Here is a 14,545-nt window from a genome sequence, read left to right as displayed (position 1 = left end):
ACTTTTGAGGTTTATAGCACTAGGATAAAAAATATAATTTTTCATCTGGTTAACCAATTTATGGCTATTATATTCCAAAGTACTCTAAAATGCCACTGGGATTACATTTGCTAAAGGTTTCAGGTTTTTCTTACTTTTTTCTTTTCCTATTGTAAATGAAATAAGTTATGAATGGGATCCACCAAGTGAAAAAAGAGATTTGAGGTGGGTCTATATGAAGACAACATATAGTAAACTGTTGCACATAAACTGAACTATTTCTCTGACATTCAACAGCTTTGGTTCTTATCTCAAAAGACTGCTTTAGAGATGAAATTTCAGTTCACTCACTCAGTCCTGTCTGACTCTCTGCAACCCCACGGACTGCAGCAGGTCAGGCTTCCCTGTCTGTCACCAACTCCTGGAGCTTGCTCAAACTCATGTCCATCAAGTCAGTGATGCCATCCAACCATCTCATCCTCAGTCATCCCCTTCTCCTCCTGCCTTCAATTTTTATCAGCATCAGGGTCTTTTGCAAAGAGTCAGTTCTTCGCAGCAGGTGGCCAAATTATTTGAGCTTCAGTTCAGCATCAGTACTTCCAATGAATGTTTCGAACTGATTTCCTTTAGGATTGACCAGTTGGATCTCCTTTCAGTCCAAAAGACTCTCAAGAGTTTTCTCCAACACCATAATAGTTAAAAGCATCAATTCTTTAGCACTCAGCTTTCTTTATGGTCCAACTCCCACATCCATACATGACTACTGGAAAAACCATAGCTTTCACTGGACAGACCTTTGTCTGCAAAGTAATGTCTCTGCTTTTTAATATGCTGTCTAGGTTGGTCATAACTTTTCTTCCAAGGAGCAAACATCTTAATTTCATGGCTGCAGTCACCATCTGCAGTGATTTTGAAGCCCCCCAAAATAAAGTCTGACACTGTTTCCATTGTTTCCCCATATATTTGCCATGAAGTGATGGGACCGGATGCCATGATCTTTATTTTTTGAATCTGAGTTTTAAGTCACCTTTTTCTTTCTCCGCTTTCACTTTCATCAAGTGGCTCTTCAGTTCCTCTTTGCTTTCTGCCATAAGGGTGGTGTCATCTGCATCTCTGAGGTTATTGATATTTCTCCCAGCAATCTTGATTCCAGCTTGGGCTTCCTATAGCCCAGCATTTCTCATGAGGTACTCTGCATATAAGTTAAATAAGTACAGTGACATTATACAGACTTGACATACTTCTTTTCCAGTTTGGAACCAGTCTGTTCCATATCCGATTCTAACTGTTGCATCTTGACCTGCATACAGATTTCTCAGGAGGCAGGTAAGGTGGTCTGTTATTCCCATCTCTTGAAGAATTTTTCATAGTTTGTTGTGATCCACACAGTCAAAGGCTTTGGCATAGTCAATAAAGCAGATGTTTTTCTGGCACTCTCTTGCTTTTTCGATGATCCAACAGATGTTTGCAATTTGATCTCTGGTTCCTCTGCCTTTTCTAAATCCAGCTTGAACATCTGGAAGTTCATGGTTCACATTCTCCAAACCTGGCTTGGAGAATTTTGAGACTTGGCTAGCATGTGAGATGAGTACAATTGTGCAGTAGTTTGAGCATTCTTTGGCACTGCCTTCCTTTGGGATTGGAATAAAAACTGACCTTTTCCAGTCCTTTGGCTACTGCTGAGTTTTCCAAATTTGCTGGCATATTGAGTGCCGTACTTTCACAGCATCATCTTTTAGGATTTGAAATAGCTCAACTGGAATTCCATCATCTCCACTAACTTTGTTCGTAGTGATGCTTCCTAAGGCCCACTTGACTTCACACTCCAGGATGTCTGGCTCTAGGTGAGTGATCACACCATCATGGTTATCTGAGTCCTTAAGACATTTTTCTGTATAGTTCATCTGTGTATTCTTGCTACCTCTTCTTAATATCCTCTACTTCTCTTAGGTCCATACTGTTTCTGTCCTTCATTGTGCCCATCTTTGCATGAAATGTACACTTGGTATCTCTAGTTTTCTTAAAGAGATCTCAAATCTTTCCTATTCTATTGTCTTCCTCTATTCCTCTGCATTGGTCCCTGAGGAAGGCTTTCTGATCTCTCCTTGCTGTTCTTTGGAACTCTGCATTCAGATGGGTATAGCTTTCCTTTTCTCCTTTGCCTTTAGCTACTCTCCTTTTCTCAGTTATTTGTAAGGCGTCCTCAGACAACCATTTTGCCTTTCGGCATTTCTTTTTTCTCGGCAATAGTCTTGACCACCGCCTCCTGTACAATGTCACAAACCTCCATCCATAGTTCTTTAGGCACCCTGTCTATTGGATCTAATACCTTGAATCTGTTTGTCACTTACAATGTATAACATAAGGGATTTGATTTAGATCATACCTCAAGGATCTAGTGGTTTTCTCTACTTCAATTTATGTCTGAACTTGGCAATTAAGGAGTTCATGATCTGAGCCACAGTCAGCCCCTGGTCTTGTTTTTGCTGACAGTATAGAGCTTCTTCATCTTTGACTACAAGAATATAATCAATCTGATTTCGGTATTGACTATCTGGCGATGTCCATGTGTAGAGTCGTGTCTTGTGTTGTTGGAAGAGGGTGTTTGTCATGACCAGTGTGTTCTCTTGGCAAAACTCTGTTAGCCTTTGCCCTGCTTTATTTTTTACTCCAAAGCCAAATTTGCCTGTTACTTCAGCTGTCTCTTGACTTCCTACTTTTGCATTGTAGTCCCCTGTGATGAAAAGGACATCTATTTTTGGTGTTAGTTCTAGAAGGTTTTGTAGGTCATCATAGGAATGTTTAACTTCAGCTTCTTCAGCATTAGTGGTTGGAGCATAGACCATGTGATATTGAATGGTTTGCCTTGGAAACAAACAGGAAATCATTCTGTCATTTTTGAGACTGTACCCAGGTACTACATTTTGGACTCTACTGTTGACTATGAGGGCTACTCCATTTCGTCTAAGGGATTCTTGCCCACAGTAGTAGATATAATGGTCATCTGAATTAAATTCACCTATTCCAGTCCATTTTAGTTCACTGATTCCTATGAACATTAAAGGGCTCTTAAATCAGAAGTATACGGTAAAGGGGGAAAATCAACAAATAGCAAGGAAATTTCCATCTTTGAAGTAGAAGAAAGATTACTTATAAAATACTATTTATTTTCTAGATTTGGAAATGAAATGTGGGTGCTTAAGAAGAGGCCAGTTGGATAAATCAAGTAAATAATATATGTACATTTCAGAAGTTGTAATTTCTCCGTCATCCCTCTCATGGATTGAGATCTCCCTGTGTGCACAGCACAGTGCTTTTAATAAAACAGGCAACATGGATATAATTCAGATGGGGATTTGGTCATTATTTAGCTCATCTCCTTTGGATTTCTCCCTGAGAGCCAGAGAGTGCTGCTTCGCCCAGGTTTTCTCCATGCCTTCTAGAGCACTTGAAAGATGTTAGATGGTTGGTATGCTTCTATACATTGGAAGTAGTGAGCTTTGGGCCCTAGCCAGGTTCAGGTTGAGGGGGACAAGGAAAACATAGCAATACTGTGCACAGGGCAGCTTTTTTTTCTTTTTTTTTTTTTTTTATAACATCTGGTCATCCACCTAGATTAAAGCATATATGTGGCATCTAGGGAAATGCTACAGATGAACCTATTTGCAAAGCAGAAATAGAGACACAGATGTAGAGGACAAATGTATGGATACCAAGGCGGGGAAAGAAAGGGTGGGATAAATTGGGAGACTGTGACTAATATATATCCACTATTATGTATTAAACAGATAACTAGTGAGAACCTACTGCATAGCACAGGGAACTCCATGCTCTGTGGTGACCTAAATAGGAAGGAAATTCAAAAAAGAGGATTTATATGTATACACATAGCTGATTCACTTTGCTGTACTGCAAAAATAACACAATATTGTAAAGCAATTATACCTTAATATATTTTTTTAATAAAAGACTATTTTAGAGGATTTTTGCTGTAGTCTAGATCAATGTTTCTCAACCTTGGTGCTACCGGTATTTGGAACCAGATAATTCTTTGTTGGGGTGGGGGGGGCTGTCTTGTGCATGAAGGGTTGTTTAGCAGCATCCCTTGCTTCTTTATTGGTTTTTAATAGCAGCTCCTTCAACACACACACACAAGTTCTGACAACCAAAAATGTCTCTAGATATTGCCAAATGTCATGTGTGCAGCAAAGTCACCTATAGTAGAAACTACTTGTCTAGGAGTATGTTCCTTTCATATGCAAGAAATTGAACAAAGAACAACACCATAGAATATGCCAATAACCAGATTACAAAGGAAGTGTCAATTTTAGCCATTCTTTTTGGACCAATAATATATTTTATCCACTCAACAATTATCCTATATCTACATTATAGGCACATTTCTGGCATAATAATGGCTACCTTTTGAGCAAGTTCTCTGTGATGAGTGTTTCACATACTTATACTCATTTAAAATTCACAAGAATCCCACACAAATGCAGGTAAGCAGTGGTGGAGTCTGGATTTGGATTCAGATTTTTTTTGGTTTTGTGTGTGTGTGTGTGTGTGTGTGTGTTTAATTCTCGAGGCTCTTTAATCCTTCACTCACCACTGGCAGATCACATGACTTTAGAAATATTTTAAACAATAGAACATAGTAGTTAAGAGTACAGGTTCTGGGAACAAACAGCCTAGATCGGAATCTTGTCTCAACTAATTCCTAGCTGCATAAATCTGAGAAAGTTTCTTTAACTCTCTAAGTTCAGTTTTTTAGTCTGTAAAATGTACCTCTCGAAGGGGACAACTGTGAACATTAAATGAGATAATATATACAAATGCCTGTAATTGCCTGGCACATGGCAATTGCTCAACTACTATGAGTTTACATTTCAAACTTATATGCCTAGTGAAACTAGAACAGAATGTACAGGAGTATAGCTGGCCTGGACATGGCATTAGGGAGTGATGGCAACTATGGAGTATTCGGTAGGTCACAACCTCTCTATAGATTTTCCAGCCAATTTTCAGAGAAATAGGTGTAAGCTACATAACTGATACTGGCAGAATGGATTGGGATCAAGAAAACTTCAGTTTATTGGTGAGGCCATTGAAGCACAGGGAAGCAGAGAGCCTACCAAGTTTATATTGTCTCTCAACAGTGGGGCTTGATATGGGACCTATGCCCTTCGCCAGGTCTCATTCTACTACCCTGGATATATTTCCTTTTACTCCCTCACAAACATCTCTTGCTTTTATTTCTGTAAATGAGTTCTGATTTCCTCATTAGCTGAAAATATTTATTCCTATAGAGACTATGAGCAGACTATGACTGTATTTATTCCTATAGAGACTACTGCTTGTGGGCATGGGATTTTCCTAGCAGGGCACCCGAGCATTTAAGTTGCTCCCCAGGGCATCAGAATCCCAGTGACAGATTGCAGAGTGCTCCAGCATGGGGATTATAGTTTTCTGCAGGGATGAAAAGGTCCAAGACTTGTGAATAAATGCAACCACCAATTAGACTCCTTCAACACTATATTTAATTTAGAGTCTTTAAAACAAACAAGGATTGTTGTATTTTAAATATCTGATTTTTTTTAAGGTTACCATCTTGTAAACTATTTCATGCTTTTGATCCTTAGACAACTGGTTGGTAGGACCTGAGAATGTAAAACTTTATATATGAGAGAATCATACTTTTCTGAACTATAAACACTTCTTAAGAATAAAGCAAAGTCCCGCAAAGATTCGCACATGACTTAGTGACTGAACAACAGCCAAGTTTCATACTATCCCTAAGTCTCCGAATATTCCTAATGGTTTCCTGAACAACTGTTTATCCCATCATACATACACACATACCTCTACTCATTTCTTATTATAATCTAGTAGATAATAGGTCTTAAATGTTTTATTCATCTTTATTCGTTTTAGCACGCATGCACATGCTCACACACACCAGTGTCTGGTAACAAGTAGGTACTCAATAAATATATATATATATATTTTTTTAACTTACAGAATAACATCTGAAAACTTGAATGCTTGAATGATGAGAAGTAGACTCTTTTGCAAACAGGCAGTTCCACTTTGACCTCATAAAGATAACTCCTCTTAACATTTTCTTAAATTTCTCCTTATAACATCTAGCCATTGATCCTAGGACTAACCTCACAGATGATGTAAAGAAGGGCTTCCATTTCTTTTTCAAGCACACAGAGGCAGATTTCATGGTTCCCCAACTTTTTTTATCTTACAAGACAAATATTGTTTTCTTCCTTCTATAACATACAGTCCTATAACATACAGATCTTCTTTCTTGACTGGTTAAAAATCTTGTTTACTTTGATTAGGATTCTGTGCCAGTGTCTTTTGGTTGGTCTTCAATGTCCATATATCATTTCTGGTATAATGTGAATGCATGAAAACCAGCTGACAACTACATTTCCTAGCCCCTTTTGTATCAGACATGACTATGCAGCTATATGGTCAATGGAATCTGAACAAAAGTGATATGTACCACCTCTGAGTCATGATTTTAAAGGAAACATTTCTCTCTTCACAACCTGCTGCCTGGAGACAAGCCAGCCTGAACTACACAGAACAGAGGCCATGTCACAGAGATGGCAAGGCAACGAATTAAGAACATAAACATAAGATAGACTGAACAACCAATTGATAGATACAGTGATGGTTTTAAATTTCACAAATAAGGTGAAATAAGGCTCATCAATAAGAAACTAGGGTACCTGGATGATCTCAAAGATCCAAGATGGTCTGCCATATCCTTGACTGCCTGACTTTAGACAATAACATGATAAAGAAATATACTACCATCTTATTTAAGCTGTGATGAGCTGACACTATTACAAGCATCTGGATCTACAGACTACTAATAGATCTACAGTGCACAGTCTTTACTTCTGGTACCTTGTATTTTGGTACCAGAAATAAAGTTTAGCAAATAAAATACACCATAGAAAACTAATACAAATTTAGCTTTGGGGAGTACATGGGGAAGATGTAAATACTATAAGCTAAAGCTGATGGCTCTTATACCATGTGATGCTGCAAAAGGCAGATCAAGTGTTCTGCAGTTTGATACTGAAACCCCATTATATTTCTTTGCATCACTTCCCCATTCCTCTCTGTTGTGGTCCCTAATCTGAATTTAAAGCATGTTCCCTCCCTCTTTATACTCAGCCTTTTAATACTACATGATACACATGCCTATGAATTTTTTTTATTCTACGTTTTTAACTGTTTTGAACTGAAAGGCCAGCCACATCTTGTGTCATGTCATCAGGATTTCCTTCAAGCTTGATAGCCATCCACTCATCAAATTTTGGAGGATAATTGTTTAGTTGTATCTAATGGGAAAACCTCTTAATTACTTATTCATATGACTGAATCTTCTTTAATGTTCACATATATGCACATTTATCATTACCATTAACTATCCTCACATTAATAAGGCATGTATCTCATATTTTTGCTTACTGATGCTCTAAATCAGAATTCAGCAAACTATGAACCATAAGCCAAATATAACTCATCTCTTGTTTGTTTTTTTAAAATAAAGTTTTAGTAGAACACAGCTATCCCCTCTGTTACTGCATCATCTATGTATGGATGCTTTGGGGGCTACCGTGGCAGCACTGAGTAGTTGCCACAAAAGCCACAAATACAAAAACATTTGCTAACTAGTCCCATGCAGAGAAAGTGTGGTGATCCTGCAGGAAGCAGTGTTTCCCAACCTTCTTTCCATTATCACTCCCCCGACGAGCCTTTTGAGACTTTTTCTCCCCTAATCCTCCAGCTCGGTAAAATTTTAATACCATAAATATACTGTGTATCTGTTCACGTACTGTATGTTTATCTATGCTTTAAACACAGAAATAATAAGACTTTTTTTTTCACTTCCTAAAAGCCAGCTTTGTTCCCCTTCAGACCAATACTCTTCCTGTTGAAAATGCAGGTTCTAGATAAGAGTTTCTCAGTCTCAGCACTAGCTGATGTTTTGGGCCAAATAATTCTTGTGAGAACCCGTTCTATAGGATGTTTAGCAGCATCCTTGCCTCTTAGATGCAAGGAGCTCCCCTACCTCTCTGTGGCAACCAAAATTCTCTCCAGATGTCAACAAATGTCCCATGGGAGAGAAGGGGGGTGTTCAAGTGTCCCCAGTTGAGAACCACTTGCTTTAGGCTAATAATGTCATCAAGTTCATAAATACAGAAGGCAAATGTCTATTTCTGTACTATGTCCTAAGCATAATATATTTTCCTGGCAACAGCTGCCATTAAGAGAAAGTATCTTATCTCTTCATTTGTGTGTCTCACCTCACAAGACACAGGTACTATGAGATCAGAAACTTTGAGTTATTCAGCAATGTATCCAAATGAACATTTAGAAAAATGTATGGCTCTCCGTTTGTGTTTTAAGGGTAAATCAATTAATTTCACTAAAACCACAATGGCTCTCACTAATCACGACTTCTTCTTAAAAGGGGTTACAAAACGAACTTATGGACACCTTATCTTTGACAAAGGAGGCAAGGATACACAATGGAAAAAAGACAACCTCTTTAACAAGTGGTGCTGGGAAAGCTGGTCAACCACTTGTAAAAGAATGAAACTAGAACACTTTCTAACACCATACACAAAAATAAACTCAAAATGGATTAAAGATCTAAATGTAAGACCAGAAACTATAAAACTCCTAGAGGAGAACATAGGCAAAACACTCTCCGACATAAATCACAGCAAGATCCTCTATGACCCACCTCCTAGAATATTGGAAATAAAAGCAAAACTAAACAAATGGGACCTAATGAAACTTAAAAGCTTTTGCACTACAAAGGAAACTATAAGTAAGGTGAAAAGACAGCCCTCAGATTGGGAGAAAATAATAGCAAATGAAGAAACAGACAAAGGATTAATCTCAAAAATATACAAGCAACTCCTGCAGCTCAATTCCAGAAAAATAAATGACCCAATCAAAAAATGGGCCAAAGAACTAAACAGACATTTCTCCAAAGAAGACATACAGATGGCTAACAAACACATGAAAAGATGCTCAACATCACTCATTATCAGAGAAATGCAAATCAAAACCACAATGAGGTACCATTACACGCCAGTCAGGATGGCTGCTATCCAAAAGTCTACAAGCAATAAATGCTGGAGAGGGTGTGGAGAAAAGGGAACCCTCTTACACTGTTGGTGGGAATGCAAACTAGTACAGCCACTATGGAAAACAGTGTGGAGATTTCTTAAAAAACTGGAAATAGAACTGCCATATGACCCAGCAATACCACTCCTGGGCATACACACTGAGGAAACCAGATCTGAAAGAGACACGTGCACCCCAATGTTCATCGCAGCACTGTTTATAATAGCCAGGACATGGAAGCAACCTAGATGCCCATCAGCAGATGAATGGATAAGGAAGCTGTGGTACATATACACCATGGAATATTACTCAGCCGTTAAAAAGAATTCATTTGAACCAGTTCTAATGAGATGGATGAAACTGGAGCCCATTATACAGAGTGAAGTAAGCCAGAAAGATAAAGAACATTACAGCATACTAACACATATATATGGAATTTAGAAAGATGGTAACGACAACCCTATATGCAAAACAGAAAAAGAGACACAGAAGTACAGAGCAGACTTTTGAACTCTGTGGGAGAAGGTGAGGGTGGGATGTTGCGAAAGAACAGCATGTATATTATCTATGGTGAAACAGGTCACCAGCCCAGGTGGGATGCATGAGACGGGTGCTCGGACCTGGTGCACTGGGAGGACCCAGAGGAATCGGGTGGAGAGGGAAGTGGGAGGGGGGATCGGGATGGGGAATACGTGTAAATCTATTGCTGATTCATGTCAATGTATGACAAAACCCACTGAAAAAATAAATAAATAAATTATAAAAAAAAAAAAAACAGATCTCCAAATACTTTATTCTAAATTTTACTCCAAAACTGGCAGTTGGTCAGGAGTGGCTTGGGTCTCCTTGCCCATTTTTAATTATCTAGAACAGTTTCTGTTTTCACAAGGATCCTCAAAAACTAGTCAGTGGTTCTGTAATCCTATTTAACAATTCTCTCACAGTGCTTTCTTCAAAGCCAAGAAAATTAAACTTCTTGAAAGTTAAGTCTTATCATTCCTTCTCATGTATTGAGTTTCCATTTGCCACTGACAATGGCCATTATATCATTTGATTTATAAGGATTATTCTCATTGTCAGGAAATCAAAAACTTATGGAAGGAAATAGGCTTTTTCTGTCATCAAAAACATGTAATCATTTCTTAGATTTTCCTGCTCTGAAGAAAAAATATAAATGCTTTGTTGCCACTCAACCTCAGGATAATATCACATGGGATTATCTTGGAAACAAAGAGGCAGGCAAGACACAGGTGTGTTTCTAAAAGTAAAAAGGACATAATCAGGCCATTGTAGTCTGCTCTTTCTGGTTTTCTGGAGGGAAGACTGAGGATAGGCAAGTCCATAAAAAGGGAGAAATGCTTCACTTTGACTTCCTCTGTGTAATCATGTTTATACTTAGAAACCATTTTTAGAACATCCCTAATTCTATCACATTTCTGTGTAATTCGTTGCAACTTGGCTTTACAAGGTAATAATCCAAAGGAAAAATAAAATGACCTTTTAGAATTTATTGAAGGCTTGAGAACAAGGACAAACACAAATGATTTAGGCACCATCGGAAAGACATTACAAAGTCTAAAAGGTGGTGCTGTGGGCATTTGAATGAGAGTCTTGGTCCTTCCTGTCAGCCTTTCAAAGCATCATGAAAAGCTTGTGTTTAACATCATGACATTAGTATATACTGAAAATTCAATGAACTAGGATCTTTTTCTCATGTTACAATCAGTGTTGAACAATGGAGAAATCTAAATGCCTACATTTAAAATGTGTCATTACCTCACTTTGTGATCTTTGAATAAATAATAAAACCTTTGATCTAGGCTCCTGAAGCCAGAAATAAGTGCTTCACCAATCACATTATTTGGTTACATATGAACGACTAAAATTACAGTGTAAGGATTCTGCCTTCTGCTATGGTAGTCCAGTTATAGGATTTGATGTACTAGCCTCCAGCTCCCCAGGTTGCTTTGTGGGTAAAGAATCTGCCTGCAATGCAGGAGACGCAGGAGACATGGGTTCAGTCCCTGGGTTGGGAAGATCCCCTGGAGGAGGGCATGGCAACCCACTCCAGTACTCTTGCCTGGGAAGTCCCATGGACTGAGGGGCCTGGCGAGCTACAGTCCATAGGGTCACAAAGAGTCAGACCAGACTGAAGCAACTGAGCAAGCACACACTAGCCTCATTGTGTTTCTGTTACTGCATCTGTTTCCTATAAATTATGACTTCAATAACATTATCTCTCATACCTTTACTTTGTCTTCCTATGGTCTACAAGGGTAAAATGAGCCTGAACTTCAAGTCTAAGATCTGTTCTGTTATTTCAACTCTGTCACTTACCAGCCATGTGACTGAGTAAGATTCCTCCCTTTGCTAAATTTAAATCTCTTTGCCTTCCCGTCACCCTAGGACTATTATCAGATGATACAATTGATAAGTTCTGAGAACACCATCACGTACAGCTGGATTCAGGGGCTCCAACAATATTGTCAGAATGCTGCCATTCTCCAACATTTGACTCCGCGTTTCACCCCTTGGCTCAGTTTTCCTCTCGTAACTCCTCTTCGCATGATGAAGCACAGCAGTTAAAGGTTTACATCTTTCCAGGTCCACTCCCAGTAGAGAAAGAAAATATCCTGTTCACTATTTCCAGCATAAGTCATGCTCCTGTCCTTGAAAAGTCACTGTGGTCAGGAAGATGGGCTGACTTATCTAAGGCTGTATTATTGCCATCCTTATGTCCTCAGAGGTCACTTAGACTGTGTGAAATGAGAGTGAGAGGTGGGAAGAATCTACCAAAGGGGAATTAAGATGCTATTTTAAAAGAAGGGGGAATATACACCATGATGGACAGAAGCAGAGAGGTCTACTTCAGACAGAAAGGCAGATCCCGCTTTGATATAAATGTCCTTTTACTAAGCCAGTATTTTAATTTTATCACCACCTCTGCAGGACTCACCTAGGGCACCAGCCTCCCCTACCAGTGCCTACTTTTGTTCCTGGTACTTTTGAGAAGATACATTAACTTCAGAACTTTGAGATCTATTACTGCAGGCTTTCCCAGGGTTGTGTCTGCTCCTAGAAACTCTTCAAGGGTGAGAATCATTCATGCATGAGAACTCATCATAAGTAAAGGACTGGCCCTCTAGAGTGGGGTCTTACAGCCTTATTCTACAGCCTCATTTTATCTATCTTTACTAATTTACCATATGGTGGAAATTAAAGGAATCATCCAAGTTCTTACTCCTGGAAGCTGGGGACCAGAGGAGTCTTCTTTCGGTCCTACCATTTAATACAAGTTTCCCCTTCTCTCAGACAGCTCCAATGTACCCATGTAGTTCCATCACCGAATGTCTCCTATAAGCCTATGGGAGCACCATCTCCACCTTGTAGTTTACAGTGAGTCCCCTTCATGGGAACGAGGTCCATTCTAAGAGTATATTCATAAGTCCAATCTGTTCATAAGTCCAACAAAGTTAGCCTAACACAATCAGCTACATAATATTGTACTACAATAGGTTTATAATACTTCTCACACAAGTAATACACAAAAAGCAAATAAATACACACACAAAAAAAATAATAAAGAAAACGTTTCTAACCTTACAGTACAGTACCTTGGAAAATACGGTAGTACCAGCTACATCACCACTCTTTACATTTGCTCCTGGACATCTGGGCTTGAAATAAAGATATTGTACTACTGTACTCTATACAGTACTTTACAGTAAAATACAGAAAAGCCAACCACTTGCAGAGGATGCCTGCACCTAACAATGTATGCCAGACATGCGAACTAATTTATGCGATCAGACACGCGAACACATGTTTGCAGTTTTGAGAGTTCGCAACTTGAAGGTTCATATGTAAGGGACTTACTGTATTTCTGTTCCAGCTAAATATTAAAGTAGCCTCCATTCTGTTATCTTCTGCTTTAGCTCACTTTGACTTTTCTTCTTGCTTAGCTGTATCGGCACCTGGTTTTTTTTTCTCCCTCAAACATTCCCCACAACTCCCCTCTTTTTGGTAGCATCCTTTATTCCAGAGAGAGGGTCACAATCTGATCACCTCAAGAATGAGAGAAAGCATCACAAGACTGCCTGATGCCAACCCTGAGCATCTGGAGGTGATCCATGGATGGGAAGAAGGCAGCCCTGCACACACTCAGACCCTTACCAGCGACCTTGCTTCCTGAACCACTACTGGAAGACTCATTATATCCCCTCTAAGACGGGACACACAGTTTTGAGGGCAGAGCCCGCTGTGGCTCCTTTTGTCTGGCAAATCAGTAAAGCTGTTTCTTTCTGTTTTACCCCAAACTCTGCTTCTGAGAGTTAATCCACATTGTGTACAGCGATGAATGTCATCAACATTTCTAGGCCGTCTGCAACTATGTTTTTCATAGTCCCACAGAGAGATTTCAGTGAGGCTTCAGGCAAGCTGCATCCCATTTGGACCTCAGCTCCCTCTTCAGAAATGAAAATCATATGAACCATGGATGTACTTTTCCTTTCTGGTGTGTTATTTTAAAAATTAAATGAGTTACATATGTGAGCTGCAGAGCAATGGTGTTATACTGGAAAAGTCTTCAGGATCAGATGTGTAGGTTCTGTGGGTTTCTAGGGACAGAAACACTCCCTGACAATGCCATTTCACAGAGTCAGTCAAATGGTACAAAATGTCAAAGGGCCTTCTTGAATGTGTTTCAAACCTTGACACGTGAGTGACCATAAAGTTTTCTGGGCCTTCCTCCTGTTCAGTCTGTGCCCCATTCCCAAACCCAGGGTTACAGCCCACCATGTCTCAGCATGGGGACCACCTCACCCCCCTATACCACAAAACCAGACACCTCACCAGGGGGTGTGTGCCCCAGAGGGAGGTATGGGCAGGTTCCCTGTGTTCTGAATCACCAGAGGGTGGGGCAGGGCCATCTGCTCGTGCACAAAGACAGCTGTGTTCCCCATTGTGAAGCATAGGATGAATCACTGTCCAAAAAGTAAGCTTTACTGACTGGATGAAAAATGCAGAGAAATTTCATGTTACCGTGAAGTTGGTTGGGGCATAATTATTGAAAGTAAGGAGAAGTTTAATAACTTTTGAATTTACAGTACAGTGATGTGGTTGAGGAAATAGTTTTATATTATTCATGGCTATCCTCACTTTGCACAGTTCTAGCATGTACACATTTTAGTTGCCATGATTTAGTTTGATAATACCAGTCCCCCAACATTATGGTTCCTAGTTCAGTTACCATAGAATATGAACTGTGAATAACTGAATAGAGTGCAAACTTGGTTGGTTTAATCTCTGGTTGGGAAGATATCCTGCAGAAGGGAAAGGCTAGGGAAAGGCTACCCACTTCCAGTATTCTTGCCTGGAGAATGCCATGGACCGAGGA

Source organism: Cervus canadensis, chromosome 4 (genome assembly GCF_019320065.1).
Source record: "Cervus canadensis isolate Bull #8, Minnesota chromosome 4, ASM1932006v1, whole genome shotgun sequence".
In the NCBI taxonomy this organism is placed as follows: domain Eukaryota; kingdom Metazoa; phylum Chordata; class Mammalia; order Artiodactyla; family Cervidae; genus Cervus; species Cervus canadensis.
This window is presented reverse-complemented; position numbering follows the sequence as displayed.